This window comes from Drosophila virilis, chromosome 2, assembly GCF_030788295.1.
Source record: "Drosophila virilis strain 15010-1051.87 chromosome 2, Dvir_AGI_RSII-ME, whole genome shotgun sequence".
NCBI classification, from domain to species: Eukaryota; Metazoa; Arthropoda; class Insecta; order Diptera; family Drosophilidae; genus Drosophila; species Drosophila virilis.
In genome coordinates, this window is record NC_091544.1 from 20,695,129 (window position 1) to 20,719,599 (window position 24,471).

The following is a 24,471-nucleotide window of genomic DNA, read 5'->3' on the forward strand; positions in this document are numbered from 1 at the left end:
GATACCTATGAGAAAGCCCCGACGCCATTGTTAAGTATTTTTATAAATGACAAATACGTACTGAGTAATGAAAGAACGTACTTATCTTTATTTTTTCATATCCTATTCGAGAAAAATATAAAAACATTATCGAAAAAGATTCAATCAGCGCAAACAAAGTACTTAACAATTATTAGCATTCGGGGCCTTTAACGCATTAAACCAATTATAGTTGACTACGTTGATCGATAAGTCGTCTTGTACGAGGAATTTAATGAAGTTCGGCAATGTATGTTATTTCAAATATTTATTGGTACTTTGCCAACTTTTAAATATATTCACATACCGAATTTAACGATGTCGAGGATCAGCCTGCCAAGTCTAACTTTTAATTTATCTTGCGTCTGGTTATTTAGTCTTGTCTTGACTTTAGTCTTTTCTGTCGCCTATACCAAGGGCTGAAGAGGAAACACCTTGATGTGGGCCCACATCTGCCGTGCCCTGAAAAACTTTTTCCCCCACGCATTGCTGCCATAAAATACTTTCTAAACTTTTTTTAATAGCACAGGCACAGCATAAAAAATCCTTCAAAAAGGAGTTCCAAAACGTATGCCCAACAACTTTGTCATCCATCATCCGTCTTTGGCATCCCGTCTTGTATGGCCAGCAGGCAGCCAGTCACCACATTACATTTAATGGCATCGACTCTTATCGTACTGACTTGCACCTGCAGCCGGGGAGTGGCGCGTCCCCCATTTAAATCTGCTAAATTAACTGCTACACGTTTTTCAGCCTTATGTAGTTGGGGCCAAAGACGCGCCCAGGTGATTGCCAGCTGCCACCGGATGTTTTCTGCCTTTTGTTCATTCTTGTGCTTCGATTTTAATTAATTTCTTGCCGCACAGAAAATTAAGTGAAACATTTTGTTGGTCTACGAGATAGAACTTAGCGCATATAGCCAAGAGAACGCCATATTGTTCAGGACGGGCACGTTTTTCTGTAATGTTTTGCCGCACACAATTAAGAAATTCTTAAATTCAACGTTTAAATTTGATATAACACTCTAGTTATGTTAAACAGAGACACTTTGATTATATATTTCCATTATTTAAAACCAACTATTCATTAAATTCTGCGAACGGCTTATTCGCAGCAGACAATACAAATTAGAATTCATTTAAAGTTGTGTTTATGAATGATTGAACTAATTCTTAGCCAAGCTTATTCATTTTCAGTTTTGGTTGGAATTAGAATCTAGCACACACTAGTAACTTGAACCTTGAGTCAAAGTTACTCGAAAGCTGCTTACCCACATTTTTAGGTTTCAAGAATTGATTTCTTAAAAAATTATGCATTCTGGAGAAATTTGCTTGTCGATGCATACTTTGCACCACCAACGCAAGCCGCCGCAGGCCTTCCTGGTAATGGCAGCGATCTTGTCGCAATCACGCGATCAGTGAGACCTGCACATTTAGCATACATCATATTCTCACACAGCCAGCAAGGTTTCTTACAGCACGACATATTTTCTTATACGGCTGGCATGCTAACAACCCGCTTGGTTACAGCAGTGGATTGAAATGTTCAAAAAATACGAAAAATAAATTTGAACAAATTTCTTTGGAAATGAGTTTGAGGCCGATGGGATGGTAAACAAAACAGTTGCATGCAAACATATTTCGCTAATTATTTAGTGTTGCGGGGGGAATTCCCCAAATCGCTGAATCAAATATTTATTTAGTTATTAATTAGAGCTTTGAAAGTAAGTTTGAAGCGAATCGGAAAACAAATTAAAACTTTGTGGGAGCGCAGAGCGAATCGAAACACGGTGCACAAAAATAGAAAACGCTCATAAATATTAGTACACAAACAAATTGTCTGGAGATAGCACTTTTTAAATAAGGTTTTTTAAATGCAGCTCAAAACAAAAGCCCTAACAATATATACAAATTTTAGAGCACAAGTAAAACACGTCACTCACTCTCATCTGTATATTTGGCAAATAAAACTAATTTCCATTGCATAGACAAACGAATCAATATAGAGAGAATTTTAGCAAGAGCTAAAAAGCTAAGCTAATTGAAGGGCCATGGAAAATTAATCAGTAGCTTTTTAGTTACTTCTACGAAATATATGTAATGCCAAATCGAGTGTGCATAAGTGAGAGCCGCGAGGAAAATGGGGGAAGGCAAGATAATCGCAGTCAAGCAGACTGCAAAGCTACATTGCATATTCGCCACGTGAAAAGAAATTGTATGGCTCACTCTCTCTCTCGTAATATTTCTCCCTCCACTTCTGGATGTAAAAAGCCAAAAGGCAAGCTTTTTAAACGTCTTCAAGTCAATGGAAACGCAGCTGGGCAACGTGACAGCATACCAACAAAAACAAAAGTGTAACTGAAAAGATTGTCAGAAAAGCTGCTGGCATCGCACGGAATAGAAATAAACGAGCAACTAAGCCCATCTCAAAATTTAAGACATTCAGACTATTCGTCTGATGCCATCGGAATCGATATGTGTGAAGCTTAGAAAATTCACCTACTGAGAAATGCATTTTTAATCCGCATTTTCTTGTCGTAAAGCCAAAGTATATGGTACAAAGTGAAAGTTCTTATACGTCTCAGTTTTTAACTGAACAGAACTATTTGTCATTACAACACTCAAACCCGGACAACGCTGGCTGTTTGATTACGGGAGGTTTCACTGTTTCTTATGTTAATTTTCATATTCTCTAAATCATATGTTGAAAGGTGCCAAAATTCCAAAAACTCAAGCGAAGGAAGTGATAGAAGTTTTGACACATGTTTTTCTTGCATTGTGTTACAAAGGCAGCCGACAACAAACACCTTTCAGACAGCAAGCAGTATACGACAAGCATGGAAATTAAAAAAGCAAAGTTGAAGGTGCCTGTTTGACTCTTGAATGTATTTATCAAGCTTTTGCTCTTTTGCCTTTTTCTTTTTCTTGTATATCCGATAATCGTGGCATATGATGAACGCATTTATTATTGATTTGATTCCCATTTGTTAATTTCTTAAATAATGTGACCTTTTCCTAGTTACAGTGGTTTTCCAGTTTTATGGTGTCCATTTATTGCATATTGGTTATATATATGAGACTCTTAGACAAGCACACACATATTCTTACTTAGCACGAGATTGTTATTTTTGACAACTTATGACATTTGCGCCGATCAAACCAAATGCAGCATTCCCAATAATATCATGTTGGCTTCGATTCATGTTGGTCTGACATCAAAGATTATAGCCGTTTATTTATCTCGCAAAGGCCACTTTTGATTCAAAGAGGAACAATATGTGTTTATATTTAGTACTTCAAATTATAATGTGCGGTATCTGATGGTGCTGTTGGTATTACAGAATTCAGTAGCGAGATATCAAAAAAAAAATCATCGAAAAAGTTTCGATTTTCGCACCGACCTAGATTTTGAAAAAAATCGTGAAGATTTGGAAGGTCATATCATATCCGCGCGGAGCTATTTCGTTTTGGAACGTCATATCTCCGCGCGGAGTAATGTCGTTTTGGAACGTCATATCTCCGCGCGGAACTATTACCCGAGATATTAAAAAAAATCATCGAAAAAGTTTCGATTTTCGCACCGACCTCGATTTTGAAAAAAAACGTGATGTAACCCCTTGCCATTTTGTCGATTTGGGTCAAAATTTCGGATTTCCTTTTTTTGATGCCAATCGATAGAACTGATCCTTACGAGTCCAAAATCGGACATTATTTGACGGAAATATTCCAAAAAATTATCAAAAAGATGGAATTTACGAACGAATCGGTTTTTTGACAACAACATTTTTCAACCCACCGATGATTTATTTGTTTGAATGCCAATTGATGGTAGGGATCCGTTCGCAATTAAAAATCTTGATGATTTGGAAGGTCATATCATATCCGCGCGGAGTTATGTCGTTTTGGAACGTCATAGCTCCACGCGGAGTTATGTCGTTTTGGAACGTCATATCTCCGCGCGGAGTTATGTCGGTTTGAAACGTCATATCTCCGCGCGGAGCTATTACCCTAGATATTAAAAAAAAAATCATCGAAAAAGTTTCGATTCTCGCACCGACCTCGATTTTGAAAAAAAACGTGATGATTTGGAAGGTCATTTCATATCCGCGCGGAGCTATGTCGTTTTGGAACGTCATATCTCCGCGCGGAGCTATGTCGTTTTGGAACGTCATATCTCCGCGCGGAGCTATGTCGTTTTGGAACGTCAAATCTCCGCGCGGACTTATGTCATTTTGGAACGTCATATCTCCGCGCGGAGTTATGTCGTTTTGGAACGTCATATCTCCGCGCGGAGCTATTACCCTAGATATTAAAAAAAAATCATCGAAAAAGTTTCGATTTTCGCACCGACCTAGATTTTGAAAAAAATCGTGATGATTTGGAAGGCCATATCATATCCGCGCGGAGTTATGTCGTTTTGGAACGTCATATCTCCGCGCGGAGTTATGTCGTTTTGGATCGTCATATCTCCGCGCGGAACTATTACCCGAGATATAAAAAAAAAATCATCGAAAAAGTTTCGATTTTCGCACCGACCTATATTTTGAAAAAAATCGTGATGATTTGGAAGGTCATATCATATCCGTGCGGAGTTATGTCGTTTTGAAACGTCATATCTCCGCGCGGAGTAATGTCGTTTTGGAACGTCATATCTCCGCGTGGAGTTATGTCGTTTTGGAACGTCATATCTCCGCGCGGAGTTATGTCGTTTTGGATCGTCATATCTCCGCGCGGAACTATTACCCGAGATATTAAAAAAAATCATCGAAAAAGTTTCGATTTTCGCACCGACCTATATTTTGAAAAAAATCGTGATGATTTGGAAGGTCATATCATATCCGTGCGGAGTTATGTCGTTTTGGAACGTCATATCTCCGCGCGGAGTAATGTCGTTTTGGAACGTCATATCTCCGCGCGGAATTATGTCGTTTTGGAACGTCATATCTCCGCGCGGAGACAGCTATTAGCCGAGATATTAAAAAAAATCATCGGAAAAGTTTCGATTTTCGCACCGACCTATATTTTGAAAAAAATCATGATGATTTGGAAGGTCATATCATATCCGTGCGGAGTTATGTCGTTTGGGAACGTCATATCTCCGCGCGGAGTTATGTCGTTTTGGAACGTCATATCTCCGCGCGGAACTATTACCCGAGTTTTTAAAAAAAAAATCATCGAAAAAGTTTCGATTTCGGCACCGACCTAGATTTTGAAAAAAATCGTGATGATTTGGAAGGTCATATCATATCCTCGCGGAGTTATGTCGTTTTGGAAACGTCATATCTCCGCGCGGAGTTATGTCGTTTTGAAACGTCATATCTCCGCGCGGAGTTATGTCGTTTTGAAACGTCATATCTCCGCGCGGAGTTATGTCGTTTTGAAACGTCATATCTCCGCGCGGAACTATTACCCGAGATATTAAAAAAAATCATCGAAAAAGTTTCGATTTTCGCACCGACCTAGATTTTGAAAAAAATCGTGATGATTTGGAAGGTCATATCATATCCGCTCGGAGTTATGTCGTTTTGGAACGTCATATCTCCGCGCGGAGTTATGTCGTTTTGGAACGTCATATCTCCGCGCGGAGTTATGTCGTTTTGGATCGTCATATCTCCGCGCGGAGTTATGTCGTTTTGGATCGTCATATCTCCGCGCGGAACTATTACCCGAGATATAAAAAAAAGAATCATCGAAAAAGTTTCGATTTTCGCACCGACCTAGATTTTGAAAAAAATCGTGATGATTTGGAAGGTCATATCATATCCGTGCGGAGTTATGTCGTTTTGGAACGTCATATCTCCACGCGGAGTTATGTCGTTTTGGAACGTCATATCTCCGCGCGGAGCTATGTCTTTTTGAAACGTCATATCTCCGCGCGGAGCTAATACCCTAGATATTAAAAAAAAAAGCATCGAAAAACTTTCGATTTTCGCACCGACCTCGATTTTGAAAAAAATCGTGATGATTTGGAAGGTCATTTCATATCCGCGCGGAGTTATGTCGTTTTGGAACGTCATATCTCCGCGCGGAGCTATGTCGTTTTGGAACGTCATATCTCCGCGTGGAGCTATGTCGTTTTGGAACGTCAAATCTCCGCGCGGAGTTATGTCATTTTGGAACGTCATATCTCCGCGCGGAGTTATGTCGTTTTGAAACGTCATATCTTCGCGCGGAGTTATGTCGTTTTGGAACGTCATATCTCCGCGCGGAGCTATTACCCTAGATATTAAAAAAAAATCATCGAAAAAGTTTCGATTTTCGCACCGACCTCGATTTTGAAAAAAAAAGTGATGTAACCCCTTGCCATTTTGTCGATTTGGGTCAAAATTTCAGATATCCTTTTTTATGATGCCAATCGACAGAACTGATCCTTACGAGTCAAAACTGGTATAAAATTCCAAAATCGGACATTATTTGACGGAAATATTCCAAAAAATTATCAAAAAGATGGAATTTGCAAACGAACCGGTTTTTTGTCAACAACATTTTTCAACCCATCGATGATTTATTTGTTTGAATGCCAATTGATGGTAGGGATCAGTACGCAATTAAAAGGGTATAACATTTTAAAATCAGACATTATTTACACGAGATATCAAAAAAAAATCATCTAAAAAGTTTCGATTTTCGCACCGACCTAGATTTTGAAAGAAATCGTGATGATTTGGAAGGCCATATCATATCCGCGCGGAGTTATGTCGTTTTGGAACGTCATATCTCCGCGCGGAGTTATGTCGATTTGGAACGTCATATCTCCGCGCGGAGTTATGTCGTTTTGGAACGTCATATCTCCGCGCGGAACTATTACCCGAGATATTAAAAAAAATCATCGAAAAAGTTTCGATTTTCGCACCGACCTAGATTTTGAAAAAAATCGTGATGATTTGGAAGGTCATATCATATCCGCGCGGAGTTATGTCGTTTTGGAACGTCATATCTCCGCGCGGAGTTATGTCGTTTTGGATCGTCATATCTCCGCGCGGAGTTATGTCGTTTTGGATCGTCATATCTCCGCGCGGAGATATGTCGTTTTGGATCGTCATATCTCCGCGCGGAACTATTACCCGAGATATAAAAAAAAAATCATCGAAAAAGTTTCGATTTTCGCACCGACCTAGATTTTGAAAAAAATCGTGATGATTTGGAAGGTCATATCATATCCGTGCGGAGTTATGTCGTTTTGGAACGTCATATCTCCACGCGGAGCTATGTCGTTTTGGAACGTCATATCTCCGCGCGGAGCTATGTCGTTTTGGAACGTCATATCTCCGCGCGGAGCTATTACCCTAGATATTAAAAAAAATAAGCATCGAAAAACTTTCGATTTTCGCACCGACCTAGATTTTGAAAAAAATCGTGATGATTTGGTAGGCCATATCATATCCGCGCGGAGTTATGTCGTTTTGGAACGTCATATCTCCGCGCGGAGTTATGTCGTTTTGGATCGTCATATCTCCGCGCGGAGATATGTCGTTTTGGATCGTCATATCTCCGCGCGGAACTATTACCCGAGATAAAAAAAAAAATCATCGAAAAAGTTTCGATTTTCGCACCGACCTAGATTTTGAAAAAAATCGTGATGATTTGGAAGGTCATATCATATCCGTGCGGAGTTATGTCGTTTTGGAACGTCATATCTCCACGCGGAGTTATGTCGTTTTGGAACGTCATATCTCCGCGCGGAGCTATGTCGTTTTGGAACGTCATATCTCCGCGCGGAGCTATTACCCTAGATATTAAAAAAAAAAAGCATCGAAAAACTTTCGATTTTCGCACCGACCTCGATTTTGAAAAAAATCGTGATGATTTGGAAGGTCATTTCATATCCGCGCGGAGTTATGTCGTTTTGGAACGTCATATCTCCGCGCGGAGCTATGTCGTTTTGGAACGTCAAATCTCCGCGCGGAGTTATGTCATTTTGGAACGTGATATCTCCGCGCGGAGTTATGTCGTTTTGAAACGTCATATCTTCGCGCGGAGTTATGTCGTTTTGGAACGTCATATCTCCGCGCGGAGTTATGTCGTTTTGGAACGTCATATCTCCGCGCGGAGCTATTACCCTAGATATTAAAAAAAAATCATCGAAAAAGTTTCGCTTTCGCACCGACCTCGATTTTGAAAAAAAAAGTGATGTAACCCCTTGCCATTTTGTCGATTTGGGTCAAAATTTCAGATATCCTTTTTTATGATGCCAATCGACAGAACTGATCCTTACGAGTCAAAACTGGTATAAAATTCCAAAATCGGACATTATTTGACGGAAATATTCCAAAAAATTATCAAAAAGATGGAATTTACAAACGAATCGGTTTTTTGTCAACAACATTTTTCAACCCATCGATGATTTATTTGTTTGAATGCCAATTGATGGTAGGGATCAGTACGCAATTAAAAGGGTATAACATTTTAAAATCAGACATTATTTACACGAGATATCAAAAAAAAATCATCCAAAAAGTTTCGATTTTCGCACCGACCTAGATTTTGAAAGAAATCGTGATGATTTGGAAGGCCATATCATATCCGCGCGGAGTTATGTCGTTTTGGAACGTCATATCTCCGCGCGGAGTTATGTCGTTTTGGAACGTCATATCTCCGCGCGGAACTATTACCCGAGATATTAAAAAAAATCATCGAAAAAGTTTCGATTTTCGCACCGACCTAGATTTTGAAAAAAATCGTGATGATTTGGAAGGTCATATCATATCCGCGCGGAGTTATGTCGTTTTGGAACGTCATATCTCCGCGCGGAGTTATGTCGTCTTGGATCGTCATATCTCCGCGCGGAGATATGTCGTTTTGGATCGTCATATCTCCGCTCGGAACTATTACCCGAGATATAAAAAAAAAATCATAGAAAAAGTTTCGATTTTCGCACCGACCTAGATTTTGAAAAAAATCGTGATGATTTGGAAGGTCATATCCTATCCGTGCGGAGTTATGTCGTTTTGGAACGTCATATCTCCACGCGGAGTTATGTCGTTTTGGAACGTCATATCTCCGCGCGGAGCTATGTCGTTTTGGAACGTCATATCTCCGCGCGGAGCTATTAGCCTAGATATTAAAAAAAAAAAGCATCGAAAAACTTTCGATTTTCGCACCGACCTAGATTTTGAAAAAAATCGTGATGATTTGGAAGGCCATATCATATCCGCGCGGAGTTATGTCGTTTTGGAACGTCATATCTCCGCGCGGAGCTATGTCGTTTTGGATCGTCATATCTCCGCGCGGAACTATTACCCGAGATATTAAAAAAAATCATCGAAAAAGTTTCGATTTTCGCACCGACCTAGATTTTGAAAAAAATCGTGATGATTTGGAAGGTCATATCATATGTCGTTTTGAAACGTCATATCTCCGCGCGGAGTTAAGTCGTTTTGGAACGTCATATCTCCGCGCGGAGTTATGTCGTTTTGGAACATCATATCTCCGCGCGGAGTTATGTCGTTTTGGAACGTCATAACTGCGCGCGGAGCTATTACCCTAGATATTAAAAAAAAATCATCAAAAAAGTTTCGATTATCGCACCGACCTCGATTTTGAAAAAAAACGTGATGTAACCCCTTGCCATTTTGTCGATTTTGGTCAAAATTTCGGACTTCCTCTTTTGATGCCAATCGATGGAACTGATCCTTACGATTCAAAACTGGTATAAAATTCCAAAATCGGACATTATTTGACGGAAATATTCCAAAAAATTATCAAGAAGATGGAATTTACGAACGAATCGGTTTTTTGTCAACAACATTTTTCAACCCATCGATGATTTATTTGTTTGAATGCCAATTGATGGTGGGGATCAGTACGCAATTAAAAAGGTATAACATTTTAAAATCAGACTTTATTTACACGAGATATAAAAAAAAAATCATGTAAAAAGTTTCGATTTTCGCACCGACCTAGATTTTGAAAAAAATCGTGATGATTTGGAAGGTTATATCATATCCGCGCGGAGTTATGTCGTTTTGGAAACGTCATATCTCCGCGCGGAGTTATGTCGTTTTGGAACGTCATATCTCCGCGCGGAGCTATTACCCTAGATATTAAAAAAAAATCATCGAAAAAGTTTCGATTTTCGCACCGACCTCGATTTTGAAAAATAAACGTGATGTAACCCCTTGCCATTTTGTCGATTTGGGTCAAAATTTCGGATTTCCTTTTTTTGATACCAATCGATAGAACTGATCCTTACGAGTCAAAACTGGTATAAAATTCCAAAATCGGACATTATTTGACGGAAATATTCCAAAAAATTATCAAAAAGATGGAATTTACGAACGAATCGGTTTTTTGTCAACAACATTTTTCAACCCATCGATGATTTATTTGTTTGAATGTCAATTGATGGTAGGGATCAGTACGCAATTAAAAAGGTATAACATTTTAAAATCAGACATTATTTACACCAGATATAAAAAAAAAATCATCGAAAATGTTTCGATTTTCGCACGGACCTAGATTTTGAAAAAAAATGGTGATGATTTGGAAGGTCATATCATATCCGCGCGGAGTTATGTCGTTTTAGAACGTCATTTGGGTTCAAACTTTCGGATTTCCTTTTTGTGATGCCAATCGATAGAACTGATCCTTACGAGTCAAAACTGGTATAAATTCCAAAATCTGACATTATTTGACGGAAATATTCCAAAAAATCATCAAAAAGATTGAATTTACGAGCGAATCGGTTTTTTGTCAACAACATTTTTCAAACCATCGATGATTAACTTGTTTGAATGCCAATTGATGGTGGGGATCAGTACGCATTCAAAAACGTATAACATTTTAAAATCAGACATTATTTACCCGAGATATTAAAAAAAAATCATCGATAAAGTTTCGATTTTCGCACCGACCTCGATTTTGAAAAAAGAAAAACGTAATGTAACCTTGCCATTTTGTCGATTTGGGTCAAAATTTCGGATTTCCTCTTTTTGATGCCAATCGATAGAACTGATCCTTACGAGTCAAAACTGGTATAAAATTCCAAAATCGGACATTATTTGACAGAAATATTCCAAAAAATTATGAAAAAGATGGAATTTACGAACGAATCGGTTTTTTGTCAACAACATTTTTCAACCCATCGATGATTTATTTGTTTGAATGCCAATTGATGGTAGGGATCAGTACGCAATTATAAAGGTATAACATTTTAAAATCAGACATTATTTACACGAGATATAAAAAAAAATCATCTAAAAAGTTTCGATTTTCGCACCGACCTAGATTTTGAAAAAAATCGTGATGATTTGGAAGGCCAATTCATATCCGCGCGGAGTTATGTCGTTTTGGAAACGTCATATCTCCGCGCGGAGTTATGTCGTTTTGGAACGTCATATCTCCGCGCGGAGCTATTATCCTAGATATTCAAAAAAATCATCGAAAAAGTTTCGATTTTCGCACCGACCTCGATTTTGAAAACAAACGTGATGTAACCCCTTGCCATTTTGTCGATTTGGGTCATAATTTCAGATTTCTTTTTTTATGATGCCAATCGATAGAATTGATCCTTACGAGTCAAAACTGGTATAAAATTCCAAAATCGGACATTATTTGACGGAAATATTCCAAAAATTAATCAAAAAGATGGAATTTACGAACGAATCGGTTTTTTGTCCTCAACATTTTTCAACCCATCGATGATTTATTTGTTTGAATGTCAATCGATGGTAGGGATCAGTACCCAATTAAAAAGGTATAACATTTTAAAATCAGACATTATTTACACGAGATATCAAAACAAAATCATCGAAAAAGTTTCGATTTTCGCACCGACCTAGATTTTGAAAAAAATCGTGATGATTTGGAAGGTCATATCATACCCGCGCGGAGTTATGTTGTTTTGGAACGTCATATCTCCGCGCGGAGTTATGTCATATCATATCCGCGCGGAGTTATGTCGTTTTGGAACGTCATATCTCCGCGCGTAGTTATGTCGTTTTGGAACGTCATATATCCGCGCGGAGTTATGTCGTTTTGGAACGTCATATCTCCGCGCGGAGTTATGTCGTTTTGGATCGTCATATCTCCGCGCGGAACTATTACCCGAGATATTAAAAAAAATCATCGAAAAAGTTTCGATTTTCGCACCGACCTAGATTTTGAAAAAAATCGTGATGATTTGGAAGGTCATATCATATCCGCGCGGAGTTATGTCCTAAAATGGAAACTATGAAATGGTCCTTTAAAATGATCTCTTAACTTTTATTTTCTAACTTTTTATTTTTATTTGAGCTATTCCCAATATTTTATACGCCTTTCCTACGACACTCGCAATACAAGGCTAACGAAAGAATGAGGCTCATACAGGCGTGAAAGATTCGACCATAAACACAAGCTATATACCTCATGAAAAAGCAAGGTAGCCATCATATTAAGGACGCCACGACAACTTCAATGTTTCATTTTGGTGAGAATAATAGCATCACCTCACGCACTGTCCCGTTATTTCCGTTTCCGCTTGTCGCTGCGTTGCACACACACACACAAACAAGCACGGATAGAGCACACCGCTTGTATTAGTTACCATCTAGCTGACTCCAACACATCACGATTGCAGTACGTGCTCAAGATTTTGTATTTTTCAGTAATTTTTATTAGGCCCGGCTCAGCTCTTTATACATACACACACAGTAACATGGGAAACAGTAATGCATGGGTAGGACGCCTAAGTTGCGAACGTAAAGTATTAAAAATGAAAGGACTTATGTATACACGCCGTCATGCTACACTTGGTATCTGTATGGATAGCGGAAGTGGAGTAAGCCCTTTCGACCTTTTTACACTTTAGTTTGACAGTGACAGCAACAGGCACACCCTACGCCGAAACCACGTACTTGCCGATTATCCTTGGAGCTTCTGTTCTTGCTTTAGCACTTGTTCGAGCATTTAACATTCTCATCACAGGACAGACACAAACACCTAAATTCATGCAGGCAGTGGAGACAGTTACCAGAGCAACAATAAAAATCATGCAGAAAGCAACAATGATGTTAACTAAACCTTTCATCACTTCCCTTCACTAATAATAAAAAATAATCCTCGCTAATATTGTTTTTCTTTGTTTTAGTTGCCATAGTAATATTAAAAAACGTACACATAAATTTATCATTTTGCGGATAGATTTGAGATTGAAGTCGATCAGATGAAAAACAATCAGCTCAAATGAACAATTTTCCGCCATTTTTTCAGTGAAATTGTCCGAAACCCACGTACGACGTGAGAAGTGAAAAATCGACAAATCACATATAATTTATTGTAATAATTGGAATATCGCAGTTGTGGCTGGCCCGAAATTGAAAGTACTCAACTGAAGTGAAAGCAGCCCTGAGAAGCTGGGAAACTCGAGTGTATCAACAATCGCAATCCGCAGAGCGGAGCGGATAAACTTTGCGTTATGGTCTTAGCCGCGCGACCAGCCAAAAGGAAAGGACACAAAGCCGATCGATTGAGTGAGCACCGGGCTGATATGAGGGGGTTCCTGTTAAGTTAGCATGCCAAGGCTTGTTTGGACGAAGCCAACAAAAAAAAAATCACAAAAAATTATCGGCTCATGTTAGTCTTGTGGTGAGAATTTTGAAGACGAAGGTTTTTCTTTTGACTACGCATCTGTGTATCTACATCGTGCGATAGATCGTAAGCGATTGACAATGGTATAAGCACAAAGCAAAACAAAAGACTTAGGTGTGACCAAGATATAAGTTGTTGACGATAACTTATGCATATTTCATTAAAAATGTTTGGTCTTTATTGTTTTATTTTAATTTTGTTATGCATGCAATTAAAAATTATATGCAAAAAGAGCAAGCTGCACACCCAGTGGGATGAGCCTTGGGAATTGTTATTCGATTCGTAAAATTAAAATCGAAGTTATTGCGAATGCAAATTGATCTGCAATTCATTAAAATGCTTTCGCTTCATTGCCTGCCATTAGTGCGTTCCTCTGTCCGTGTTGAATTATCGATAAAAAGCCTTAAAATAAAGAAAAAATAATAATAAATTGGCATATAATAGTATTTAAAATATTTAAGTGCAGCTGACAAGTGCATCAATATGTAGACCAATGCAAAAATATATTAATACACAACACAAAATAATACAAAATGGCAAAAAATATTATAAAATATATATTATTTCAGTTAAAACATGCATATTCATTCATATATATAACGTCCAGGCCTGTGTACAACCTGTTTTATTATTATTTATTTCAAAAAGGTATTTTATATTAACGTTTCGCGGACAATTTGGTTTTTGGTTTCTCTGAAAATTATTGTATTTGCTTATATGGCCGCAAATCAAATTACATCTTTCATTATATGTATAAACAATGACCACAACTAAAAATACGAAGCACAATAAATCAGCAGAAATATGCAAAATATTTATGAATCCGGCTCCTATTGAATTTATATTAAAATATATGCACATTGTTAAACAATTCTATTCATGCGTATACGACACGCTATCCCAAAATCCAAATGGAATTATTGCTGCACTGATTTTTATACCCTTGCAGAGGGTATTATTATTTTGTCGTGAAATGTGTAACGCATAGAATGAGACATCTCTGACCCCATAAAATATATATTCTTCATCAATATCAGCAGCCGAAGCGATCTAGCCATTTCCGGCTGTCTGTCCGTCCGTTCGGCCGTTTGTATGAACGCGAGGATGTCAGAGAACTAGAGACTTGAAATTCGGACCGTAGCTGGGCGGTGAGCGATGTGCGGGAATCAGGCCAAAGTTAATGGCAGCAACAAATATAGTTGTTTTTTGTCGTATGATTTGGCTTAAACATGCAAGGGCACATATTTTGTTGCCGGCCACATTGTTTTTGTGTTCCGTTATGCGGCTTATAGCAAGACTTGCAGAAAATATTTCGGGCTAATTGCTAAAACTTTGTAATAATTTATAGCTGCAATGCAGTGTTTAAGCTGGAGACAGCCTCAAAGCAACTCATATGCCAAACAATATTTAAAAGTAATTGAAACAGTTCATATAGTCCAGAAAGTTTTACGGGCTTAGGAAGCCAAGGTGTGCATAGTCCTATGGCGGATTGTCCGCTGCTGTCGCTTGGCATTCGTAATCTGCATAAAGAACCTAATTTCTGCAGGTCCTGTTGCCCGACTCTGGACTGTATACAAAGTAATGTGGCGTATGGCACTAATTCAAGCGCATTAAACAGTTGTTCTTATACTTACTTTACCCAGTTACTTACTATTCTCGCTCTTACCCCACTAGCTATTATTGCCATCGAACTGCTTGCTGCAAGCGTATACTAAGCTGAAACCAGAGGCAAAGAACCACAACCAAGAATAGGAACCTGAGTCCTAGTCGCAGTTGTTATTATTCTTTGACCTGAAACCAAGTACACTAAATACCAGAGGAGAGCCCGAAAGCAAAGGCAAAGCCATGCAACAATTCGTGTAATAAGTGAATAAGCTGTTGATCGACTGCGAGATGCCCTACAACGGCTATAACCACTGCTAATTAAGGATAAGTATTTAAAATTTAAAAGTACCTCGAATCTCTTCAGCGTGCAGTTAGCAACACAATTTTACCAAAGTATTCAATTAATATTTGTTCCTTTTGGTTAAGCTTTGGTTATTTTCGATTTGGACTATTTTAAAAAAGATCGATTGAAAAATTGATTGATAATATTGATAATATTGATTATATGCTAATAAGACATTTGATATCAAATGTAAGTGGTATGCTCGATTTTGGCTTGGCGGCGAATTCTGCTATTCGATAGCTTTCTTCGCAATATGTACATACTTAGCAAATAGTGCAAAAGGGTTGTAGTCATATGCATACAGTTCATTTGATCTGGACGTTCACTGAAACTCGCTCAATTTTTCTCTGACTAGAGTTGAGCAACCCGAAGATGAGCTGCGCTTGCATAAGCCTGCATCTCAAGCTTACTTGCCAATTTCAAAGCAGTTGGGTGCCGCTTGGAAAGCAACCACAAATTGACCATTTTCAATAAATTGAAATTAACTTAAAACAAACCGAGTCCGCTTTTAAAGAATCTTACAGAAGATCACAAAAATTTCTATAGTGTTGCCATATAGTCTGTGATTTTACATCATCCGTATGAAAGGATCGATCTCAGAAAGTATGACGGTGAGCGAGTTTATTATATTATATCAACAATCGATAAGAATAGATATCGGAATCCTTTTTATAAGCATAGGAGCTAGGGTCTTCGGATATTCCATATGTTTCGGTCTGTCTGTTTCTATGTAAACAAGTATCTCAGTTATAAGCCTTTTGTATTGTAACTTTGATTGATCATTCCATGACAGATTTTTTCAAACTTTATCAGATTATAATGATTTTTATAGCTTCAAATCATGCCATGTCTCTTTATGAAGAGAATTGTTTATGACAGCAAAACGCGTTTAATTAAATTATAAGTGCACTATACTTTGCGGCATAAACAATAATTTAGTGTGTACTTCTTCTTAGCATATTTATATTTATATTTATATCTAAGCATAATATTATTAACTGGTTTGTTCATACGCATTGCTTAGCCGTAGGATGGGGACTGGCAGATGGGGCGCTTTTCTAAGCAGCGGTAAATCAATCTTAATTAAAAGACTGTTTGACTCGACCTGAGGCAAGGCAGACCAGGCAGTGAGAGTCGACCGCTTGACGTTCCTTATAACAAAATCTACTAATGGCGCAGCTCGCAGACTTCTACTGACTCTGAATCATTCACGTGTCTTTGGCACACCTGCGACGCGAAACCAACTCCTGGGGAATTGACTTTTTTGGCAATCAAGAAGTCAGATTTTCAAGCCCGTTTCCCAGCTGAAGGCGTTTACCTGAAATTTCTCTCACAGGTGTGTATACATACCATACATTCATGGTATGCTTACGCAAAGCTGTATGGCAAACTGAAACCTAGTATTCAGTCAACGCTTGAAGTTCGTTGACTTGTCCGCCGCAGTCTGACGCTGAGTACTCCCATCCCATGATTGGCGTGCAGTGCAATTGGAATTATTGTAGGGTGTGGCGTGTGGGACAAGAGGTGTCATCTGGCACGGACGGGCAGGGGGGAATTTCTGGGTACCGTGGCGACCTACTGCGGCAAGGTAGCAGTGGCACAGTTTTATTGATTGCACTGATTTAAGCTCTCGATTTGTTGTTGCTGCCTCTAAAATATTGTGGACGACCCACATTCTGAAGCATTTCGTTGGGACCTGATTATGCGCTGCGGCAAACGTTTATCGGCACTGCTGCACAGTTTCGGAGTAGTATAAAAAAACTAAGTTGGCTATGGGAAAGGCAAATACAATGAACCTAACATCATTGAAATAAGCAATTAATCTAACATAGAGTAACAGGATACCAGATGTGAAAATAAATAGAATATATAAAAACAAAAAAAAAAGACTAGGCAATTAACAAAAATACTATTTTCCCCGGAATTCTAAAATATTATAAGTTATCTTTGACGGTTAAACCGTCCTTCACGGATATGCCTGGCAGCTTGTGCCTGAGACATCCATTCGCGATTCTAAATAGTCTTCCCATTAACGCATTTAAGCAGAATATTATTCTCTTTATTTATTTTTCTGCTTTTATTTAACAGCCGTTATGTAGAGTATATACCATATTTTTCTTCGTGTTTTTGTAAATATTTGTATACCGATAATATTTTTTATGGGCATCTTAAGATCAAAGCTGCATTTGTATCTCCAGCGAAAATTGAAAGATATTTTCTAGCGGTCATGAATTAAATTTTGGCAATTGTCAGAAATAATAAATCCAACGCAAGGGGGCTAGTTACACTTTTTTAAAGTGTGTTTACAATTGCCTAACAAGCATCTTACGGTGATGCGCTATCAACTGTCGCGTACATACTCAACCGCAATCTTTGTCGTTGCTGGCAAAGTTGCTTCCAAAGCAAGTAAAAACACGCAAGAGGGTTGTGTTAAGCCAGGGTCATTCACAGATGGTATAAATTCACTATCGTTTGTTGTGTAATCCCCTTGGCAGCTAACAAATATGCGCACATCCGTTTTCCGATCTCTGCAGAGCTGCCCATTCCCAGTTGCGAGCAAGCAAAAAGAGTTGGAGCTGCGGCACCTGTCTGCCAACAGGCAAAACGCAAACATACGCATTGCAGCTGGGCAAATGTGTTAAGCACACAAAGTTTCTGGTCCATTGCCGTCACCTAGCTATAACTCCATCTAGTATCTGTTTCATCTACAACTAGATTGAACCGGGCTGAGCTTGCACCGCGTGTAAATTGCTTAGTAAAAGCAAACAAATTAATCAAAATCAACACGAGGCTGTACAACTGAGTGGGTTTCAAACAATGCTCCATGTTCTAGTGGCCGCCCGGTCCCAGCTAGGCCGAATTGGAACTAATTGCAATTGGGATTTGCACCACACTACGCCGCTCTTTCCCCATTTCAACCTTTGACTCAACACTGAGTGAGTAAAGTAGAGCAGAGCCTGGGCTGAGCTGACGCAACGATTGGCTTCGATAGGCCAAAGCCACCAAAAGGGCGAGGTTGTCATAATTCAGTCTAATGTGAACTGAGATTATCCAAGCAAAGCTGGTTAACGAGCGAAAACTAGGGCTTCTGATAGCCATGCATAATTTGTTTTCATGGACTCATTATTGACTTGCCCGGAATCCTCAAGTCTCTTTTCATAGGCTAAGCAAAAGCAGGAGTGCAATATGCCTTGCAACTTAAATCTATTAAGAATATCACCTAAGCAAACTTTGTTGTAATAATAACGTATGCTATTTTTGAATCGATACATAAACATTTTTAAAAGAAAAAACATATATACAAAAAATTGATTAATTAAAGCTAAATTGAAGAACAACCGCAGCATATAATTCGATTGGATCATATCGTTAGTTATAGTTACGATTTTGGGCGATATATTCGTGCTAATAATATAATTTCGGGAGTGTAAGATAAGGTTCCATAAGGCTTATTATCTTTTTGATCACTCCAAAAAATTTCTCCCAAGATACGCTCAAAAAGTTGTGCCTAGATTTCGATATTTTCGATTCCGGAAGGGTACCAAATTTTGTGCTGATATTTTTTGCAATACGGTAGATGAGCACCCCATAGAGTAGCGAATGCAATCAACAATTTTGCCTGAGGGACAGCTGGCCCGATTCCAAATAACAATTGTGAATTTTCCGCACCTGGCACTGGCTCCGCATCACCTTAGACAATTCCATTGTGGCCCACTTTAGCTTGGCTGCTTTCCCTGCTTATATAATTGCCTCACGCTCTTACTGGGTAACCGAATGATGGGGGTTTCTTGCCTTCGGTACGTGAACAGATCTGCCTGGTCTCTCCCCACCTTAAGCTCATATGATTGTTTGCAATCGGGTCTGCAGGATTGTTCAACAATTAGGCTCTGCGAAGAAGGGTGGCATTGAATTAGGCGGGGGAAATATTGGAAGTGTGACAATCGCAATCGCAGTTCTGGTTCTGACTTTACCTTTATTACAAGCTAAAAAGGGAGTTGCAATACGCACAGCTGTTTGGGTGTGCCACTGCGGTCAATAGTGCCTTTTGGCAACAGTTCGCTGTTGTCGACATTTCACCATCCGCAATTTTGATTGTTTGCAATTGGCTTAAGGTGTTACTGCTGGGCGAATGCGGTCGCTGTGCTGTTTAATTGCCTTCAGTGGAATAGTTGCGAATAGTTGCATATCATGGATTGAATTCTGGGTACACATTTTGTGCCCTTTGCCTGGAAGATTACGACAAATGGCGGTGAGATATTGGACAGATTCTAATAGCAGACAAAATTATATTATAGAAAAATTAATAACTTTCTCAAATAGATCATTAATAACTAATTGTTATTAATGATTTATAACATTATTCCTAACAAACCACCCTCATTTCATCATCGCCAGTCTAGTAGTTTTACCTCACCTAATATTTTCCACCCTGCAGTAAAGTTTGAATTGTTTTTCTTATAAAAATATGTGTGCTTCTTAATTTATAGATTTGTTTAGAAATATAAAAAGGATACTTAAATCTGTTTTACTGTATATATATTTATTGTCATCAACATTTTATAACAGCAAATGTATGTAAAAGGCAGGAATGCTCTCCGAACTAATTAAGTGAGTATGTATGTATGAACACAAGAATATCAGAACCTATAAGAGAGATTTGAAATTTGGACCGTAGGTGCTCCTAGGGTCCGTTTCCAAGTAATCGATAAAATCCGATATCGAAATCGTGTTTTTTGAGTTAATCTCTACGTTTTAGGAACTAGAGTCACCAAACTTGACTTGCAGCTTCTAGAATAGAATACATGTATACATATAACAATATTCTTTATTCTACAGGTACCATCCCGCTATCACCATATAGCTAAAAATCAAGTGAAAATACCGATTTGTATTGCACACCAATTTTATGCAATTGCAATTTCGGAAATATACTAATATTCTATAGCACGATAAGCTCTACTGAAAATTTAATCGAGATCGGTTAAGAAACACAAATAGAACGTGTTTTGGCTCGGCTCGTGTTTGCGGCACAAGGGCAAAGTTTAAAAAATTGTTGTATATGTACACACACATTTACGCGCGCTTTCTTTGGATTCTATTAATAGCATTGCAATTGAGATTATTTTCTGTGCTGCTATTTTAATTCTTTTCTTATTCATTATTGGTGTGGCTGCTGAGTAGAGGCAGTGGCAAGTGGAGAAGTCTGTCGCGCGTTCGAGCCTTACCGAGGCAACCCTTTCTTTTTTTTTTGACTGTTTATTATTTTATTTTATTTCAAGAGCTAATACTTTAATCTAAACGGGTTGTAAGCTTTCCTCCAAACGCTATGTGGAGGTGATATGAGAGGAAAGAGCAGGGTGGGAAAGTAGTTCGTAAAGGAGAGAGGCAAATAAAATTAGCCACCGCTTAAACAAGGTTTGGGAGATATGAGAGAGGACTGTAACAGCGAAAGCTCACCGTGTAGAATACGTTACACTTCCAGATATGCGTGCACGCTCTTTGCTACTGTATTACTCTCTTTCTCTCGCGCTCTCTATCTGAAGCTAAATCCACATAGCGGTAGCTGCTGGTCTGGCACACAGCAGCGAACATAATGGGCCAAGAGTGCGGCTTCAGTAGTAGGAATTCATTCGTGCGTCGTGGACACAAATGAGTTGCTGCAGATTCTCTGTGCACTTGGCCTCTCTGTGTCTGTGCGTTGCCCGTCTATGTAAGGTCAGCAGCTTAAGTTAAGGTGGGCAATTAACACAAAGTATTTAAGGATTCTGGCGCGTGTAGGCAGTTGTTATTTCTGGCGTAATCGTAACTTTTAATTTTACAAGCACCCTATGGTGACTTTAATTAAAACCATAGCGAAATGTAACGCAATAAATTCTTATTTGTTATATCGTGAAAATTCAACATAACAAAAATCTAAAAAAAGTCTTCCAATAAATATGAGCTTTTATTTTTATAAGTATGTGTGTGTATATACCTAAAATACTAGAAAATAAAATAAATAAAAAGCAGATCAAAGCAAAAAAAACACTACGCGAGGGCCTAATAAAATTATTTCTTACAGGTGATGTTATTGTAGACCGGTAAAGCCATGGACGTTCATTGATAAAATCAGCGGCAACGCCCTCAGCAGACCAGAAGGTCGAGATTTCTCACAAGGTAAACAATATTACAAAAGCAAAGCTAGCTTAAGTAGCCATTTTTTAGGCAATGTAAAGAACCGTCCATAACGTATCATTATGGAGTATTCTGGGAGCAAACCTGCAGATTGCTGTGAATTGTAAATGTGATTTAGATAACAACTACAACAAACATATACTTTCACAGTTATCCCTACGCGGATAAAAAGTATCCCAACATCGATTAAACCTATTCACCGTTCTAATCTATAAGAGAGAGAAAACAAAACTAATAATTTTGGAGGCTCTGAAATGTAGGAATATAATCAATAACACTAGATTGACGATCCCAAAGTCGAGATTTTAACATTATTAAAAATATATGGTCGCTAATAACGCGAAATAGAACCGCAGATCAGACTAAGACAAGAGACGAAACGAGCACGAGGTAACAAAGCAGTGAAAAAGTTCCATTAAAGTATCTCCAAACCTTGGTGGATTCCTTTCCAATCCGCCTCGATAAGGTCTTAGATACCATTCATTAATTTTAAGTTTAATAAGAATTTATTAAACACAATATATTTAGTTGATAAGCAACATTTTGCCAAAATACTTATGCCACCTCTTGAATCTCTTTACTTTTAAATTTAAATAAAAAATATAGTATATTTCAATACTACAAATGAAAAATTGTTATAATTATAGTCTTATTCATTTTAGCTAACTATAATAAAAATATCAATAGTTTTTATGTCGGAAGAATACAGCTATATAATTTATTATAGTATTGTCACCTTAATTTTCTTAACACTGGTTTATTGTCTTTTGATCGGATTCAATTGTTTTTGAAATATCCTTTTAAAAATTCATTTAAATCCACCTGTTTGAAAAACGAGTTAAGATTTGGAGGGCAAAATTTTAGGTTTTGTCCGGTTAATCTCAATCTTATTTTCAAAGCTAAACTTAGTACTTCTGAATGAATTGTTCTAAAGCATGGACAGATTTTCACTACGATTTTCATTTGAATCTGCCCAGGCAGCCGGTTGGCAACGGCAGTCGATCTGGTGCTGGACCTATTTTAAGCTGTGGTTATTTGGAGGCTATTTCAGAAAAGCTGCTGCCACGGACAACATTGGTTGCCATTATGGCATAATCTTCCGCGTTGTCACGGTCATACCGATTTGGGCTTCAGCGCCCACGACATACAAAATGGCTGATGATAGCCGCGCTACAATTTCACGCACTTATGTGCGCAACGCTAACATCTACCATCTACAACTACCACCTTAATGAGCTATTCTACTCGGTAAGTACGCCCTGCCCATAAATATCCCCGACTTACTTGCCAAAAATGCCTGGCCGGAATCGGGTCTGGGTTCTCTACATGCAAGAATTGCTCGGAGGATGCGGTTGCAATCTGTCACATAAATTATTTAATCAGATTGCAGCTTCCCTGCGCTGCTTTTGTGGATTCCATTTCCTTAGTTGGCCCAGATGGGATGACAGGTGTCCTTGGGCATCAGTTACCCTTTTCTTGAGTCTTATATTTAACGTTGTTGTCTATTGCTGTTGGGGTTTCTTGAGATTTTTTTTTAATTAAGATGGGTAAACAATCCTTTTTTAACGAAAATTTTGCTGATTGCAGACTTTTCTCTTTGCGGAATATCGTTTTTGAACAGACATTTTTCCCTAACAAATATAAATTAAACTATTTAGTTAATTTTAAGCTGAGTGAAATTTATATAAAAAACAAATACAGATTATTATATCAATTGGAAGGAAAAATATAATAAAACTGTTTGTCCCAACTGATGGTGTGGTAATCAACCCGCAGCTAAGACCGTAGGTGCGGGGAAACTCACATTGTTGAAACTAACCCTTCCTACAGAAATTTTGTAGCCCCAAACCAATTCATTAAATACTTGTTTCACATTTGGAATATGCGGGTCAAATAGTTTTCGGTCTTATTAAACGTTATTAATTATTAATATATATGCACATCATATCTTCTGACGTCGCTTTTAAGATAGTACAAAAGAAAATTTATGATACCTAAGATTTAATAGAAAACACATGGAAACACCAGCTATAATTATTATAAAGTTTCTACTCCATATATTAAACACATTGTATACTAGATTAAAAAAGAATAAGTAAGAGGTTATTCTCGGGAGCTCCCGACAAGGGGATATCCTGAACCGTCTTATTCCAACACCAAATGCAGCTTGCGCTACGCACTCGTGTGCTTAATTAGTAATAAAAAAAAGTCCCTTGGCATGGTTCGAACTCGCAGCTGACCGCATTTCTTGCTGCCGCCTCTAATCAATAGCCTAACCAGCCAACAAAAACTAAAGTTTCTTCGTTAGGATCCGAACTCGCAACATGAAAAGGAAGCATACTTGACATGTACATTATTATAAAAGCTACCTACCAAGCTAACTGGTGACTCTAGCTCTTTTAATTAGCCAAAATTGCTCAAAAAACATGATTAGAATATGCATTATATGCATTATCGATTACTTGGAAAAGGGGGCAACTTATCGATTATCGGGAATAAACTCGGTCTGCGCGGGCACTTGGAGGACCTACAGCTAAAGTTTCAATTCCTTAGCTCTTATAGGTTCTGAAATCATTTCGATAGTGCATACGGGTAGACGGACGGACAAACATGGCTTGATCGACTCGGCTATTAACGCTGATCATAAATATATACACTTTTTATCAAAAGGAAATTATATGGTCAATTATTAACAAAGTATGTAGGTACTTAGTATTAAAAATATAAATGTTCTCGTTATAGCATTCGTTCACTACTGTAGGT

At 38.2% G+C, this 24,471-nt stretch overlaps 1 protein-coding gene and 1 long non-coding RNA gene across 2 annotated transcripts in view; one reads left to right on the forward strand and one right to left on the reverse strand.

Moving 5' to 3' along the window:
• Nucleotides 1-13,774: 13,774 nt before the first annotated feature.
• Nucleotides 13,775-24,471, reverse strand: part of LOC116650957 (modular serine protease-like) — a 123,564-nt gene continuing 112,867 nt past the window's right edge. The window contains exon 6 of the mRNA XM_070206984.1: nt 13,775-13,988. The gene's annotated coding sequence lies outside the window, so the exon portion shown is untranslated. The remainder of the gene's footprint in view (nt 13,989-24,471) is intronic.
• Nucleotides 21,163-22,293, forward strand: LOC116651368 (uncharacterized). The gene is made up of 3 exons (XR_004304339.2): nt 21,163-21,268; nt 21,596-21,672; nt 21,739-22,293. It is a non-coding gene; the product is annotated as an uncharacterized lncRNA (long non-coding RNA).